Source organism: Mobula birostris, chromosome 8 (genome assembly GCF_030028105.1).
Source record: "Mobula birostris isolate sMobBir1 chromosome 8, sMobBir1.hap1, whole genome shotgun sequence".
In the NCBI taxonomy this organism is placed as follows: Eukaryota; Metazoa; Chordata; class Chondrichthyes; order Myliobatiformes; family Myliobatidae; genus Mobula; species Mobula birostris.
Window position 1 is genome coordinate 162,476,082 of NC_092377.1, and position 16,563 is coordinate 162,492,644.

Here is a 16,563-nt window from a genome sequence, read left to right on the forward strand (position 1 = left end):
CATGGCTGATCCATTTTTCCTCAGCCTCAATCTCCTGCCTTCCCCAAGTATCCCTTCCTGCCCTGACCAATCAAGAATTTATTAACCTCTTCCTTAAATATACTTAAAGACTTGGCCTCCATAGCTGACAGTGGCAATGAATTCCACAGATTCACTACTCTCTGGCCAATGAAATTACTTTTCACCTCTGTTCTAAAAGGACATCCCTCTATTCTGTGTCCTCTGGTTCTAGGCTTTCCCACTATAGGAAACGCCCACTCCACGTCCACTCTATCAAGGCCTTTCAACATTCGATAGGTTTCAATGAGAACACTCCTCATTCTTCTGAGTTCCAGTGAATACTGGCCCAGAACCATCAAACATTCTTTATTGACAAGCCGTTCAATCCTGGAATCATTTTCATGAACCTCCTTTGAACCCTTTCTAGTTTCAGCACATCCTTTCTAAGATATGGGGCCCAAAGCTGTTCACAATACTCAAGTGAGGCCTTACCAGTGCTTAAGAAAGACTTAACATCACATCCTTTCTTTTATATTCTAGTCCTCTTGAAATGAATGCTAACATTGCAATTGCCTTCCTCACCACAAACTTAACCTGCAAATTAACCTCTAAGAAATACTGCACAAGAGATCCCAAGTCCCTTTGCACCTCAGATTTTTGAATTTTCTCTCCATCTAGAAAATATTGTCCTTTCATTTCTTCTACCAAAGTGCATGACCATATACTTCCCGACACAATATTCCACCTGCCACTTCTTTGCACATTCTTCTAATATGTCAAAGTCTTTCTCAAAACTACCTTCCCCTCCACTTAGTTTTGTATCATCTGCAAAGTTTACAACAAAGTCATCAATTCCATCATCAAAATCATTGACATATAACATAAAAAGAATTGGTCCCAACACAGACTCCTGTGGAACATCACTAGTCACTAGCAGCCAACCAGAAAAGGCTCCCTTTAATTCAACCCTTTGCCTCCTGCCAATCAGCCACTGCTTTATCCATGCTAGAATCTTTCCTGTAATTCTATGGGCTCTTATCGTGTTAAGTAGCCTTATGTATGGTACCTTGTCAAAGGCCTACTCAAAATCCAAGTATGTATCAACCGATTCTCCTTTTGTCTATCCTGCTTGTTATTTCTTCGAAGAATTCCAAAAGATTTTTCAAACAAGATTTTCCCTTGAGGAATCCATGCTGACTATGGTCTAAGTTATTATGTGACTCCAAGTACCCCAAAACCTCATCTTTAACAAATGACTCCAACATCTTCCCAACCACTGAGGTCAGGCTAACTGACCTAAAATTTCCTTCTTCTGCCTGTCTCTCTTCTTGAAGGGTAGAGTGACATTTGCCATCTTCCAGTCTTCCAAAACCATTTCAGAATCTAGTGATTCTTGAAAGATCATTACTAATGCCTCCACAATCCCTTCAGCCACCTCTTTCAGAACCCTGGGGTGTACACCATCTGGTCCAGGTGACTTATCTACATTCAGACCTTTCAGTTTCCCAAGAACCTTCTCTCTAGCTATTGTAACTGCACACACTTCTTGCCCCCGACACCTGGGACTTCCACTGTACTGCAAGTGTCTTCCAGAGTGAAGACTGATGCAAAATACTTATTCAATTCATCTGCCATTTCCTTGTCCCCCATTACTACCTCTTCAGCATCATTTTCCAGCATCCAATATCCACTCCTGCCTCTCTTTTACACTTTAAGTATCTGAGGAAACTTTTTGTATGCTCAATAATATTATTCGCTAGCTTACTTTCATATTCCATCTTTATCTTCTTAATGACTCTTTCATTGCCATCTGTTGGTATTTAGAAGTTTCCTAGTCCTCTAACTTCCCACTAATGTTTGCTCTATTATATGTCCTCTCTTTGGCTTTTATGTTGGCTTTGATGTCCCTTGCTAGCCATGGTTGTGTCATCTTTCCTTTAGAATACTTATTCCTCTTTGGGATGTATTTATCCTGTTTCTTCCAAATTGTTTCCAGAAATTCCAGCCCTCTGATGTCATCCCTGCCAGTGTTCTTTTCCGATCAATTCTGGCAACTCCTCTCTCATGCCTCCGTAATTTCCTTTACTCCACTATAATACTGATACATCTGACTTTACCTTCTCCTTCTCAAATTTCAGGCTGAATTCAATCATATTATCACTTGCCCCTAAGGGCTCTTTTAATCTAACCTCTCTAATCAATTCTCGTTCATTGCACAACACCCAATCCAAAATAACTGGTCCTCTAGTGGGCTCAACCATGAACTGCTCTAAAAAGCCATCTCGTAGGCATTCTAGAAATTCCCCCACTTGGAATCCACCACCAACCTAATTTTCCCGATCTCCCTGCATATTGAAATCCCCCATGACCATTGTAACATTGCCCTTTTGGCATGCAGTTTCTATCTCCCATTGTAATTTGTAGACCACATCCTTACTACTGATTGGGGGTCTGTATATAACTCGCATCAGAATTTTTTTACCCTTGCAGTTCTTTAGTTCTATCCACAACAATTCAATACTTTCCAACCCCTAATCACCTGTTTCTAATGATTTAATTTTATTTTTTACCAGTAGAGCCACACCACCCCATCAGCCTTCCTGCCTATCCTTTCGATACAATGTGTATCAATTTTCTTCACCTTTTACATTGCAACTCATCCTGTTGACTGCAATTTTGGCCTTTCATCAGCCTCACCTTGCTCGGAGTCTGACTACACACTGCCTCTGTTTGTAAGCCAACTACCTCATCTACAGCACTATCACTCCAGTTCCAGTTGCACTGCCAAATAAGTTTAAATCCATCCAATCAACTGTAGCCAACCTGCCCGCAAGGATATTGGTCCCCCTTAGGTTCAGGTGTAAGCCTTTCCTTTTGTATGGGTCATACCATGCCCAGAGGAGATTCCAATTATCCATAAATCTGAATGCCAGCCCCCTGCACCAGTTTCTCACCCATGCATTCACCCGCCAAATCATCCAATTCTGACCCTCACTGGCACATGGCACAGGCAGCTATCCAGGGATTACGTCTCTAGAGGTCCTGTTTCTCACTTTCTGCCTAACTTCCTAAAATCTCTCCTCACCATGACTACCTATCTCACTGCTACCAATATGTACCAACACTTCTGAATGCTCACCCTCACCCTCGAGAGAAGTAATGGGAAGAAGCAACACACACACACAATGCTGGAGGAACCCTGCAGGCCAGGCAGCATTTATGGAAAAGAGTAAACAGTCAGCGTTTCAGACCAAGACTCTTCTTCAGTCCTGAAGCCTCAGATAAAGTAATCATTTCTAGCAAGATGTCAATTAGTTGTAAATCTTGCCGCTCGTGCCACTTCCATGTACCCTGACAGGAGTGCACAAAAAATGGAAGCATTATAATTTGCAAGAAAGTTACTTATGTAAGCAAAAATTGCACATAATATCATGTGTCAGGTCAAACAATTAGCTGCAATATTTCCCAGTTTACACACTCAGACCAACCAGTACAGATCTTGAGGTAAGTAATATGCAAATAAAACTTGGACTGGAAATCACAAAAGAAACATAAAAAAATTATAACACATGATGAAGCTATTATTGTCACGTCCATTGATGATGACCCTCCCAACCTAACCACACCTTCATAACCATGCACATCTCACTTCTTCAAAGACCCTATGTGTTCCTCTATGAAAGGAATTTCTGTAGCCAGAGGGTGGTGAATCTGTGGAATTCATTGTCACTGACGTCTATGAAGGCCAAGTCATTGGGTATATTTTAAGCGGAGTTTGATAGGTTCTTGATGAGTGAGGGTGCCAAAGGTTACAGGGAAAAGGCTTTCAGGCTTATGGATTATTGGGATCTCTTCTGAGAAAGGTCTGATCTGGACAAAAGGGATGGGCTACACCTGAACCAATATTCTTGTGGGCAGGTTTGCTAGAGCTGTTGGGGAGGGTTTTAACTAATTTGACAGGGGGATGGGAACTGGAGTGATAGGGCTGAGGACAGAGATGTTAGTTTACAAGCAGAGGCCGCGTTCAGTGAGACTGTCAGGAAGGGCAGGCAGATGATAGAGCAAAATTGCAGTCAGTGGGATGGGTTGCAGAGTAAAAGAGGGACAAGATGGAAAAGTGACAAATACAGGACTGAAGGTGTTATGTTTGAATGCACACAAGATACGAAATACAGTAAGGTAGATGATCTTGTAGTGCAGTTAATGATTGGCAGGTATGATGCTGTAAGTATCACAGAATTATGGCTGAAAGAAGGTTGTGGTTGGAAGCCTAATATCCAAGGGTATGGAATTTAGAATCTATCAAAAGGATATGCAGGTAGGCAGAGGAGGAGGAGTAGCTCTGCTGGTAAAAAATGAAATCAAATCTTTAGAAAGAGGAGACATAGAAGATGTAGAATCCTTTGGGGTAGAGTTAAGAACCTGAAAGGGTAAGAACGATAGGGCTGAGGGAGTTATTTATAGGCCTCCGAAAAGTAGCCAGAACTTGGTCTACAAATTACAGCGGAAGATAGAAAAGGCATGTCAAAAAGGCAATTTTAAGATAGTCATGGGGGATTTCAATATGCAGATAGATTGGGAAAATCAAGCTGATGCTGAATCCCAAGAGAGAATTTATGGAATGCCTCCAAGATGGCTTTTTGGAGCAGCTTATGATTGAGTCCCCTCGGGGATCAGCAATTCTGGATTCAATGTTGTGTAATGAACTGGATTTGATTAGAGAGCTTAAGATAAGGAACTTTAAGGTAACAGTGATCATAATATGATAGAATATGATAGAATATGATAGAATTCACTCTGTAATTTGAGAGGAAGAAGTCTAAATCTGATGAATCAGTATTGCAGTGGAGTAGAGAATTACAGATGCATGAGAAAGGAGCTGGCCAAAGTTGATTGAAAGGGGGCACTAGCAGGGATAATGGCAGAGCAGCAGTGGCTGGAGTTTCTGGGAGCAAATCAGAAGGCACAGGATAAATACATCCCAAACAACAGGAAGTACTCTAACGGCAAGGGAAGTCAAAGCCAACATAAAAGTGAATGAGAGGGCATATAATAGAGTAAAAATTAGTTAGAAGTTAGAGAATTGGGAATTTTTAAAATAGAACAACAGAAGGCAACTAAAAAAAACATGGGGGGGAGATGAAATATGAATGTAAGTTAGCCAATAATAACAAAAATGACACCAAAAGCTTTTTTCCAGTTATATAAAGAAGAAAATAGAGGAGAGAGTAGATATTGGACTGCTGTAAAATGATGGCAGGTGGCAGAGGGACAAAAAATGGCAAACTGAATAAGTATGTTGTATCAGTCTTCACTGTGGAAGACACTAGTAAGAAGTTCAAGAATGTCAAGGGGCAAAGTAAGTGGAGTTGCTATTACTAGGGAATAATGCTTGGGAAACTGAAAAGTCTGTAGATAAGTCATCTGGACACAATGGACTATATCCCGGCATTCTAAAAGAGGAAGATGAAGAGATTATAGTGGCATTAGTAATGATCTTCCAAAGATCAATAGGCTCTGGCATGGTTCCGGGGGACTGAAAAATTGAAAATGTCACTCCATTCTTCAAGAAGGGAGGGGAATCAGAAAGGAAATTATAGGTCAGTTAGCCTGACCTCAGTGGTTGAGAAGATGTTGGGAATCAATTGTCGAGGATATGGTTTTGGGGTATTTGGAGGCACATGACAAAATAGGTGTCAGCATGATTTCCTGAAGGGAAAATCTTGCCTGACAGATCTGTTAGAATTCACTGAAGAACTAACAAGCAGGATAGACAAAGGGAGAATCAGTGGATGTTGTGCACTTGGAGTTTCAGAAGGCCTTTGACAAGGTGGTGCACATGAAGCTGCTAAACAAGATAAGAGCCCAGGGTATTACAGGAGAGATACGAGCATGTATAGAGTATTGGCTGATTGGCATGAGGCGAAGAGTGGGAATAAAGGGGGCTTTTTCTGGTTGGCTGCCGGTGACTCGTGGTGTTCCACTGGGGACTGTGATGACGAAATGGATGGCTTTGCAGCCAAGTTTGCAGACAATACAAAGATAGGTGTAGGGGCATGTAATGATGAGGAAGCAGAGAGGCTGCAGAAGGACATTGGCAGATTAGGAGAATGGGCAAAAAGATGGCAGATGGGATACAATGTCAGGAAGTATATGATTATGCACTTTGGTAGAAGGAATAAAAGCATAGGCTATTTTCTAAATGGGGAGAAACTTCAGAACTCCAAGGTGCAAAGGGATTTGGCAGTCCTCTTGCAGGATTCCCTGTAGGTTCACTTACATGTTGAATGGGTGAAGAAGACATATTCATTTCAAGAGGACTAGAAGGATGAAATACATTATACTTTATTGTCACCAAACAATTGATACTAGAATGTACAATCATCACAGTGATATTTGATTCTGCGCTTCCCGCTCCCTGGATTACAAATCGATAGTAAATATTAAAAATTTAAATTATAAATCATAAATAGAAAATAGAAAAATGGAAAGTAAGGTAGTGCAAAAAAACCGAGAGGCAGGTCCGGATATTTGGAGGGTACGGCCCAGATCCGGGTCAGGATCCGTTCAGCAGTCTTATCATAGTTGGAAAGAAGTTGTTCCCAAATCTGGCCGTACGAGTCTTCAAGCTCCTGAGCCTTCTCCCGGAGGGAAGAGGGACAAAAAGTGTGTTGGCTGGGTGGGTCGTGTCCTTGATTATCTTGGCAGCACTGCACCGACAGCATGCGGTGTAAAGTGAGTCCAAGGACGGAAGATTGGTTTGTGTGATGTGCTGCGCCGTGTTCACGATCTTCTGCAGCTTCTTTCGGTCTTGGACAGGACAACTTCCATACCAGGTTCTGATGTACCCTAGAAGAATGCTTTCTATGGTGCATCTATAAAAATTAGTGAGGGATTTAGGGGACAGGCCAAATTTCTTTAGTTTCTTTACTGGGGCTTTATAAGGCACTGCTGAGGTCGCACGTGGGGTATTCTGAGCAACTTTGAGCCCCTTATTTAAGAAAAAAATGTGATGACATTGGAGAGGGTTCAGAGGAATTTCACGAGAATGGTTCTGAAAACGAAAGGCTTATCATATGAGTATCAATTGAAGACACTGGGCCTGTACTCATTGGAATTTTGAAGAATGAGGGAAAATCTCATTGAAACCCGTCATATGTTAAAAGGCCCAAGGAGAATGGATGTTCAGAGGATGTTTCTTTTGGGGGCGGGTTGGAGTCTAGGACCACAGGGCACAGCTTCAAAAAGAGGGATGTCCATTTAGAACAGAGATGAGGAGGAATTTCTTTAGCCAGAAGGTGGTAAATCAGTGGGATTCATTGCCACAGGTGGCTGTGAAGGCCAGGTTAGTAGGTCATTTAAGGTGCAAGTTGATAGGTTCTTGATGAATTAGGGCATGAAAGGTTATGGGGAGAAAGCAGGAGAATAGGGTTAAGAGGGAAATGGATCAGCCATTATGAAATGGTGATCAGATTTGAAGGGCCGAATGGGCTAATTCTGCTCCTATGTCTTATGGCTTTTTGCCCTTGCTATCTATCGGGTCAATAAGTTCCAGACCCTACTATCCTCTATGTGAAAAAGGTTTCCTCACCTTTGCTCTAAATACTTCCTCCAATTACTTTTAAATCTCTGTCCTCTGGTGTTTTCACCCCTACACTAAAGGAAATATAGTCTTTCTTTAGTTCAACAGATTTTTATACACTTCTATTCCCAGTCAATCTTTCTCACAGCTGAATTTTCTATAGCCTTAGCAAAATTCCTCTGCATCCCCTAAACAGAACTGTGTGCAGACAAAGTAATGTCCTAACATAACTTATCTGCTCTTCTAGTCCACCTCTCAGCTAAAAGGAGAAAGCAACAAAAAAAATGCCACCTTTAATTGTGTTATTTTCCTATCAACGGTAGAAGAACAGGAGTAGCTCAGAGAACTGGATAGGTCAAAGGCTACAAAAATGAGCACCTTCCCGAGCTGTAGAACTGAACGCTGAAGAACGATGTTATATCTCTAGCCAAACCATTCCAGTACAGTTACGACACTAGAATCCACCTGACAGTGTGGAAAATTGCCCAGGCATGTCTCCTCTTTTTTTTGGCTTTTTTTTGTAATTTATTTTTTATTGAAGGTCATCACCAAACAAACATTTCCATAAGATGTATTTCAGATACTGTACTTATATATCATATAGTCATATTTGTCACAAATCTCCACATAATATTTATCTGAGGTATACACTTATAGAAAGGAGAGGGAAAAAAGAGCAATCAAAAGAAGAAAACTATGTACAAAGTAGGGAGTGATCTTTTTTTTACAACATATTCCTTGACTTGTGAGGATAAAATCAGGCCTATGAGGTGTTATGTAGATAAACCATTTTTCCCAGTATGAATCAAATTGTTCCAACTTATGATTAACAGATGCTGTTATCTTCTCCATTTTGTAAATGTCCATTGTAATTTCCATCCATTCATTTAAAGTTGGGCTTTCCTGCGATAACCATTTCCTGCTAAGGGTCTTTTTTACCAGCCACCAGCAATATATTCATTAAATATTTATTTCCAATCCAACTCATTGCTGGAAAATAAATAAAACAGTAGATGTTGGAATGTGAAAAAAAAACAAAATTGCTGGAAATACTCAACCAGTCAAGTAACATCTGCAGAAGAGAAACCAGTTAATGTTTTGGGTCCATAAGACAAAGGAACAGAATTAGGCCATTCAGACCATTGAGTCTGCTCTGCCATTCCATCATTGCTGATTTATCATCCCTCTTAACCCCATTTTCTTGCCTTCTCCTCATAACCTTTGGTGCTCTTACTAATCAAGAACATACCAATCTCTGTTTTAAATATACCCAATCATTTGGCCTCCATAGCCACCTGTGGCAATGAATTCCACAGATTCACCAAAACCAAGGGATCCTTCCTCAGAGTTGGGGAGAGGGGGTTTACAGTTTTCAAAGCACAGCTGGAGAGAGGTTGTTGGGGAGAACTGAATTGCAAAACGAAAGAGCAAGTGGAGACAAGTCAGATCAGTTGATCATCTCTCCTCTCCTTCCCGTTCTGCATTTCACAGAGACCACTCACTGAGGCTCATCAGTCCGTGCTCTCACCACCACACCTCATCCCAAGGCACCTTCTGAAGGGATCAAATCACCTCTTCTCTTCCCTCCATCCAAGGGCCCAAACAAGTGAATCAGCAATTCACTTGAACTTCTTCCAATCTAGTGCATCATTTTTGCTGTTCACGCCATTGTCTGCACTGTGTCAGAGAAACTAAACGCAGATTAGGTGATTGCTCTGTGGAACACCTGTGTCCCGACTGCAGCACGATACTGAGCTTCTTGTTGTACATCCCTTTAATTCTCAATTCTGCTCCCATTCTGACTTGTCTGTATGTGGCCTCTTCCACTGCTGTGGTGAGGTCAAATTCAAACTAGAAAAACGACACTTTATCTTCAATCAGAGAACACGCAACCCTCTAAATTTTCTACCTTGGTGTAAAACTGCTCTCTCGTCACTTCCCACCATTATATCTGTCTTTCACAGCTTTCTTAAATGGTCTTGGCAGCACTCAGGACTGGTGTTGCTTATCACCTGCATGACTGGTTGAGTTCTTCCAGCTTTTCTATTTCAGGATAATAGCTGAGCTAATTTCTATTAGCTTTCCTATAAAAGATAGGAAAAGCCAATCTGCTGAGTGGGCATCTCAGTCTTAAACAAAGCGATGAAAGGTGTCAATGTCAGTCCTTTCAAGTGGCACTTACCAATAATCTGCTCACCAACACCTTGCTTAAGTTTCATCAGGACCACTCATCGCCAGACCTCTTCACAGCCCTGATCCAAGTGTGAGGAAAGATTGACTGCCCTCCATTTTATGTGATCATTTGACTGACTGCAAAACCTAGGAGCCCTGTACACTGAAATCCACGGCATAAATGGGAAGAGACTGCAGTGTCTGCTGTCCAACATTGCACAAAGGAAGATGATTCTGGTTGTTTAAAGTCATGTCTTCTCAGTCCCAGCTCCTCAGGGCAGCATGCCAGGCAAAGCCACAGCCACCTCACCGGTGATCTTTCCATCATTCGATCAGAAGTACATCGACTGCATGATGCTCACATCCTTTTGCAACGCCTCAGCCGATCTCTCATTGTTGCTGGTTGCAATCTTGGAACCCCCACCCATCATCAGCACTGTGGGAGTACTTTTGCCAAAAGAGCAGCAGTTCAAGGTGTCAGCGTACCACCACTGTGTCAGGGACTGTGAGTGACAGGCAATAAAACTCTGGCCCTGCCGGCACCACCCAGATCCCAATTAACAAACAAATAAATATTTTTTAAGTTACGCTGAAACAGTATACAGCATTAATTAGCCTGGGCAGAGTGTAGAATTTTGGTCACAAAACTATAGAAAAGCTACAATAGTGCAGGCAAACCTAATGTCAGCTAACCGCAGGCCCGTGGCTGCTGTTTGGTAAGCCTGGACTTGAGTCAGTAGCTTGGTGGCTGCCATGCAGGCAGAGGCAGCCTCAATGTGTATGGCCTCAGCGGCTGGCCGTAAGAAGCAATCAGCCACAGCATTATTTTTCCTCTTGATTTGTTGTATTTCATTTATGAATTTGGATACATAGGCCAGGTGGCATTGTTGCCATGCAGGCAAAGGGTCTGATATTTTGGTTATCATGTGCCCGAGGGGTTTGTGGTCAACGAACACTGTGAAATGGCGACCTTCTAGAAGAAAACAAAAATGGCAGATGGCCTGATAGAGACTGAGAAGCTCACGGTCGAAGGAGCAGTACTTCCTTTCGGTGGGGGGAGGCGGAGCTGCCGTCTGAAGAAGGCGAGCAGCTGCCACACACCTTCGACCAACTGTTTGTGCACAGCACCCACAGCATCGTCTGAAGCATCGGTAGTTATGGCTATGGGTGCATCAGTAGGGTCACGTTAGAAAGAGCTTGTTTGGTATCATCAGATGCCCCGGTCACGTCTGCTGATCAGACAAGCACGTGATTAGGGGTGTCGCCTTTAAGCGCACTATACAGGGGGAGTATAAGTTCAGCTCACAGAGTGAAGAGGTGATAGAAATTCACCACACCTAAAGCTCTTGTCATTTTCTAGTAGCGCAGGGTGGTAGGAAATCCATAAAAGGGGTTTTCACATCTTCTGCAGAGAATAGATGGCTGAGAAAGCCAGTGGTTGACGACCCAGACTGGCATTTAGCAGGGCTAATAATCAACTCGTGATGGCTTAAGCACTTGAAAAGTGTGCGAAGATGAGGTAAGTGTTCGGATTTGAATGCACTGGCAGCAAGTATGTCATTCAGGTAAACAAGGAGAAAGTCTAAGTCTTTTAATAGAGTCCATCAGCCGTTGGAAAGTCTGTGCTGCATTTTTCAGTCCAAACAGCATGCACAGAAACTGAAAGAGGCCAGACAGGGTTATCACAGCCATCTTGGGAATGTCCTCCAAGCACACAGGCATCTGATGGTAGCCGCTAACTAAGTTGACGTTGGAAAAAATTAATTTTCCAGCTAAACGTGTTGAAAAGTCTTGGGTACATGGGACCAGGTACCGGGGGGGGGGGGGGGGGGGTGATGGTAACCTCATTAAGGTGTGGGTAATCACCACATGGGCAGCAACCACTATTGGGCTTAGGGACCAAATGGAGGGGCAAAGCCCAGGGGCTATTCAATCGGTGTACAATGCCAAGTCTTTCCATGTTGGCAAACTCATCCTTCGTGGTTGCCAGGTTTTCTGGGTCCAGTCTAGGAGGACAGGCATGGACTGGTGGACCAGTTGTGGAAATGTGGTGCTCAGCCCTTAGTTTTGTGACTGTAGTGGAGAATGTGGGCTTGCTGAGGTCTGGGAATTCACCCAGTAATTGAGTAAACTCACACACAGTGCTGCATGTGCTTGACAGAGTCATTGTTGCGAACTTACTGGAAAGCAGGGTAATGACCCAAAGTCCTTGATATCCACAAGCCGGCCATTCTTAAGATCGACTCCCAGTCCCTAGGCATCCGGGAAAGCTGCACCAAGCAGATGTCTAGCCACCTTAGCCAGGACGAGGTCCCATGTCTTATGTCACTCACTGAAGCACAGCATCATCCATGGGGTCCCGTAAGTCTGGATCCTGCTGCTGTTGGCAGCCTCCAGCAAGGTTTCATCACTCGTTGCCCTCTTATCAATAGGCAATGCCAGCAGCACCCTCACTTGAGCACCTGTGTCACACAGGAAGCAGCGTCCTGAAAGGGTGGCCATAATGTAGAAGTGGACATCCCTGGCAGCTGGAAGTCACAGTTTTCACCAATCTCTGATGTCCCGATGTGCTGGCACTGTCAAAGTTGCAAGGCGGTTGGCACTTCCTAGTGTTCATACCAAAGCAAGCGTGGTAAAAACACAGACCTGGGTTTGTTTGGAGGCCTTATTGACTGGGCTTATTGAGGCAGGAAAAGGAGGAGGAACTATGCCTCTCTGCCTGGCTGAGTGTAGACTATCAGCTATCTTAGTAAGCTCCCTACAATCCTTCACAAGTGCATTAGTGAGGGCTATGCAGACTTGATCAGGCACTTGCTGCATGAAGAGATGTTTAAAAATAAAACAAGGATGGTGATTTCCCAGGAAAGACAGCATGTGGTCCATTAGTTCTGATGATTTAGCATTTATAAATAGAGGAGCGGAGTTGACGACATTATTGAATGTGTTCAATTTAAGATAATGGTCTAGCCTTGTTTTGTTCCGTTTGCTTTTTTGGGTTTAGTATTTAGTTCTTTTTTTTGCTCATTTTTGGGGTTTTTCTTTGTATTTTTTCTTTTTACTTCTTTTTTCTCTATGATTAATTACATCATGAGTTTGGAAGTCTATTATACTTGTATTATTAGAAATCTTTTTTGTATATGCTTATTAACAATAAGATTATTCCAATCTCTCTGTATCAACATTGTTATTCTGTTTATAACTTTGGAAAATTAATAAAAAGATTTTAAAAGAAAGAAAGAAAGAAAGATTTAGCATCACCAAGGTCAGGCAAGGAGAGCAACTGTTTGGCATGCTCAGACTCTGATAGTCCAAAAGTCTGTAAAAGGAGTGGGGATGACTGGAAGAATTGGATCAGCCCATGATTGGATCAGCCTATTACAATTTTTTGAGGAAATTACCAGTAGGCTAGACAAGGGAGATGCAGTGGATGTTGTATATTTGAATTTTCAGAAGGCCTTTGACAAGGTGCCACACATGAGACTACTTAACAAGATAAGAGCCCATGGAATTACGGGAAAGTTACATACGTGGATAGAGCGTTGGCTGATTGGCAGGAAACAGAGAGTGGGAATAAAGGGATCCTATTCTGGTTGGCTGCCGGTTACCAGTGGTGTTCCGCAGGGATCAGTGTTGGGGCCGCTTCTTTTAACATTGTACATCAACGATTTGGATTATGGAATAGATGGCTTTGTGGCTAAGTTTGCTGATGATATGAAGATAGGTGGAGGGGCCGGTAGTGCTGAGGAAATGGAGAGTCTGCAGAGAGACTTGGATAGATTGGAAGAATGGGCAGAGAAGTGGCAAATGAAGTACAATGCTGGAAAGTGTATGGTTATGCACTTTGGCAGAAAAAATAAACGGGCAGACTATTATTTAAATGGGGAAAGAATTCAAAGTTCTGAGATGCAACGGGACTTGGGAGTCCTCGTACAGGATACCCTTAAAATTAACCTCCAGGTTGAGTCAGTAGTGAAGAAGGTGAATGCAATGTTGGCATTCATTTCTAGAGGAATAGAGTATAGGAGCAGGGATGTGATGTTGAGGCTCTATAAGGCGCTGGTGAGACCTCACTTGGAGTACTGTGGGCAGTTTCGGTCTCCTTATTTAAGAAGGGATGTGCTGACGTTGGAGAGGGTACAGAGAAGATTCACTAGAATGATTCTGGGAACGAGAGGGTTAACATATGAGGAACGTTTGTCCGCTCTTGGACTGTATTCCTTGGAGTTTAGAAGAATGAGGGGAGACCTCACAGAAACATTTCGAATGTTAAAAGGCATGGACAGAAGTTGTTTCCCATGATGGGGGAGTCTAGTACGAGAGGGCATGACTTAAGGATTGAAGGGCGCCCTTTCAGAACAGAAATGCGAAGAAATATTTTTAGTCAGAGGGTGGTGAATCTATGGAATTTGTTGCCACGGGCAGCAGTGGAGGCCAAGTCATTGGGTGTATTTAAGGCAGAGATTGATAGGTATCTGAGTAGCCAGGGCATCAAAGGTTATGGTGAGAAGGCGGGGGAGTGGGACTAAATAGGAGAAAATGGATCAGCTCATGATAAAATGGCGGAGCAGACTCGATGGGCCGAATGGCTTACTTCCGCTCCTGTATCTTATTGTCTTATAGGTGAGTTTTCAGCGGTCGGTATTTATTGTGTCCAGGCAGGTGTCCTAATGGACTCACCACTTTCACAGCTGTGGAGTTGCTGAGCGATGCTACCACATAGGATTATTTGGTGTTGCCGGTGGAGATTTCTCGCCTCGGCCTGTACAAACCAAGCAATGGCATTCTGTCCCAAATCTCTAGTAGCTTCAAAGAAACTGTGCAGGCCGGCATGTTCAATAACTCTGGATTTGTCCTGGAGCATCGGGGTCACCAATGTAAGTTTTTGCAAATAAAAAGCCATAACAGCTCATTTATTGTACTGCAAAAACTAAAAACTACACAGTAACCCAACTTCATGTAATTACATCATCACGTCAGACTAGCCTCAAAGTGAACCCCAACTCAAATGCTGGTGGTTATAACTTATGTATATTTCCACCAACCACATTAACCTATCCTTTCTGGTGCTCACCCTTCCCCTTCAGAATGCTGTGGACCCCGTCCAAGACATCCCTGATCCTGACACCTGGGAGGCAACATACCATCCAGCTGTCTTTTACACAGAATCCCCTGTCTGTTCTCCTAACTATAGATACCTGGTCAAAAACCTGGAAGATAGAATATAAAGAAGGAAGATGGGAATTTTTGATAACAATAATTTAAAAGAACGAAAATTATCTAAGTGGTAGGAGGTTGCAGAGCTCTGAGATGCAGAGGGGTCTAGGTGTCAAAGTCAAATCTATTATCATATGTACAGCACAGGTACACTGAAAAACTTACTTCCAGCAGCATCACAGGTATCAGATGGACAATGTTCACAACAAAGGCATGAATTATATACTCAGAGACCACTTTATTTATTTCAGAATGGACAACCAATGTGATAGAAGTGACTTCGACTGTGGAATGATTGTTGGCTCCTGACAGGCTGGTTTGAGTATCTCAGATACGGCTGATCAAGGAAAAACAAGGAGATAATACCGAGGCTTTATAAGACACTAGTCAGGCTGCACTTGGAGTATTGTTAACAGTTTTGGTGCCCATAACGCAGAAAGGATGTGTTGTCATTGGAGAGACTCCAGAGGAGGTTCACAAGGATGATTCTGGGAATGAAAGGGTTAACATTTGAGGAGTGTTTGGCAGCTTTGGGCCTGTGCTCACTGGAATTTAGAAGAATGCGTGCGGATCTCATTGCAACCTGCCGAATGTTGAAAGGACTAGATAAGGTGGATGTGGGAAGGATGCTTCCTATGGTGGGAGTGTCCAGAACTAGAGGGCACAGCCTCAAAATAGAGGGGCAACTTTTTAGAACAGAAGAGGATTTTTTTTAGCCAGAGAGTTGTGAACCTGTAGAATGCTCTGCCTCAGACAGCTGTGGAGGCCAAGTCCGTGGGTATATTTAAAGCAAAAGTTGATAGTTTCCTGATTGGCCAGGGCATCAAAAGCTATGGCAAGAGGGCAGGTGTATGGGGTTGAGTGAGATCTGGGATCAGCCATGATAGAATGGCGGAGCAGACTCGATGGGCTGAGTGGCCTAATTCTGCTCCTATGTCTTATGGTCTTATGGTCTCTGGGATTTTCACTCACAACGGAGAATGGCCAGAGTAGTTCAAGCTGACTGGAAGGTGACAGTAACTCAATTAACCAGGCATTACAGCAGTGGTGTGTAAAAGAGCATCTCTGAACTCTCAACACATCGAAACTTGAAGTGGATGAACTACCACAGCAGAAGACCTTGAGCATACACTCAATGGCTACTTTATTAGGTATCTAATAAAGTGCCCACTGAATATATAAAAATTAAACTAAAATTATATAAGAGAGAATGCAATTTGAACAAATAAAGGTAAAGTGGATGATCTGCAAGAGGCTATTCTGCAACAGTAAGCAATTAGGAAACCCAGCAGAGGTAGTCTTTATTAGTAGGGGAATAGAACACAAAAGTAAGGAGGTTAGGCTTCAGTTACACAGAGCATTGGTGAGACATGTCTGGAGTATGTACAGTATTGGTCTCATGTAAGGAAAGATGTTAAAGTGCTAGAGGTAGTCTTAAAATGGAAAGTTGGTCAGCCTAAGTTTGTATTTGCTGCAGTTCAGAAGAACAAGAGGTAATGATATTGAAATATATAAGATTCTGAGGAATCTCTTGGTGGATATGGAGAAGGCATTTTCTCTTGCAGAAGAGTCTGAATTGTCTATCTAAAATCAAG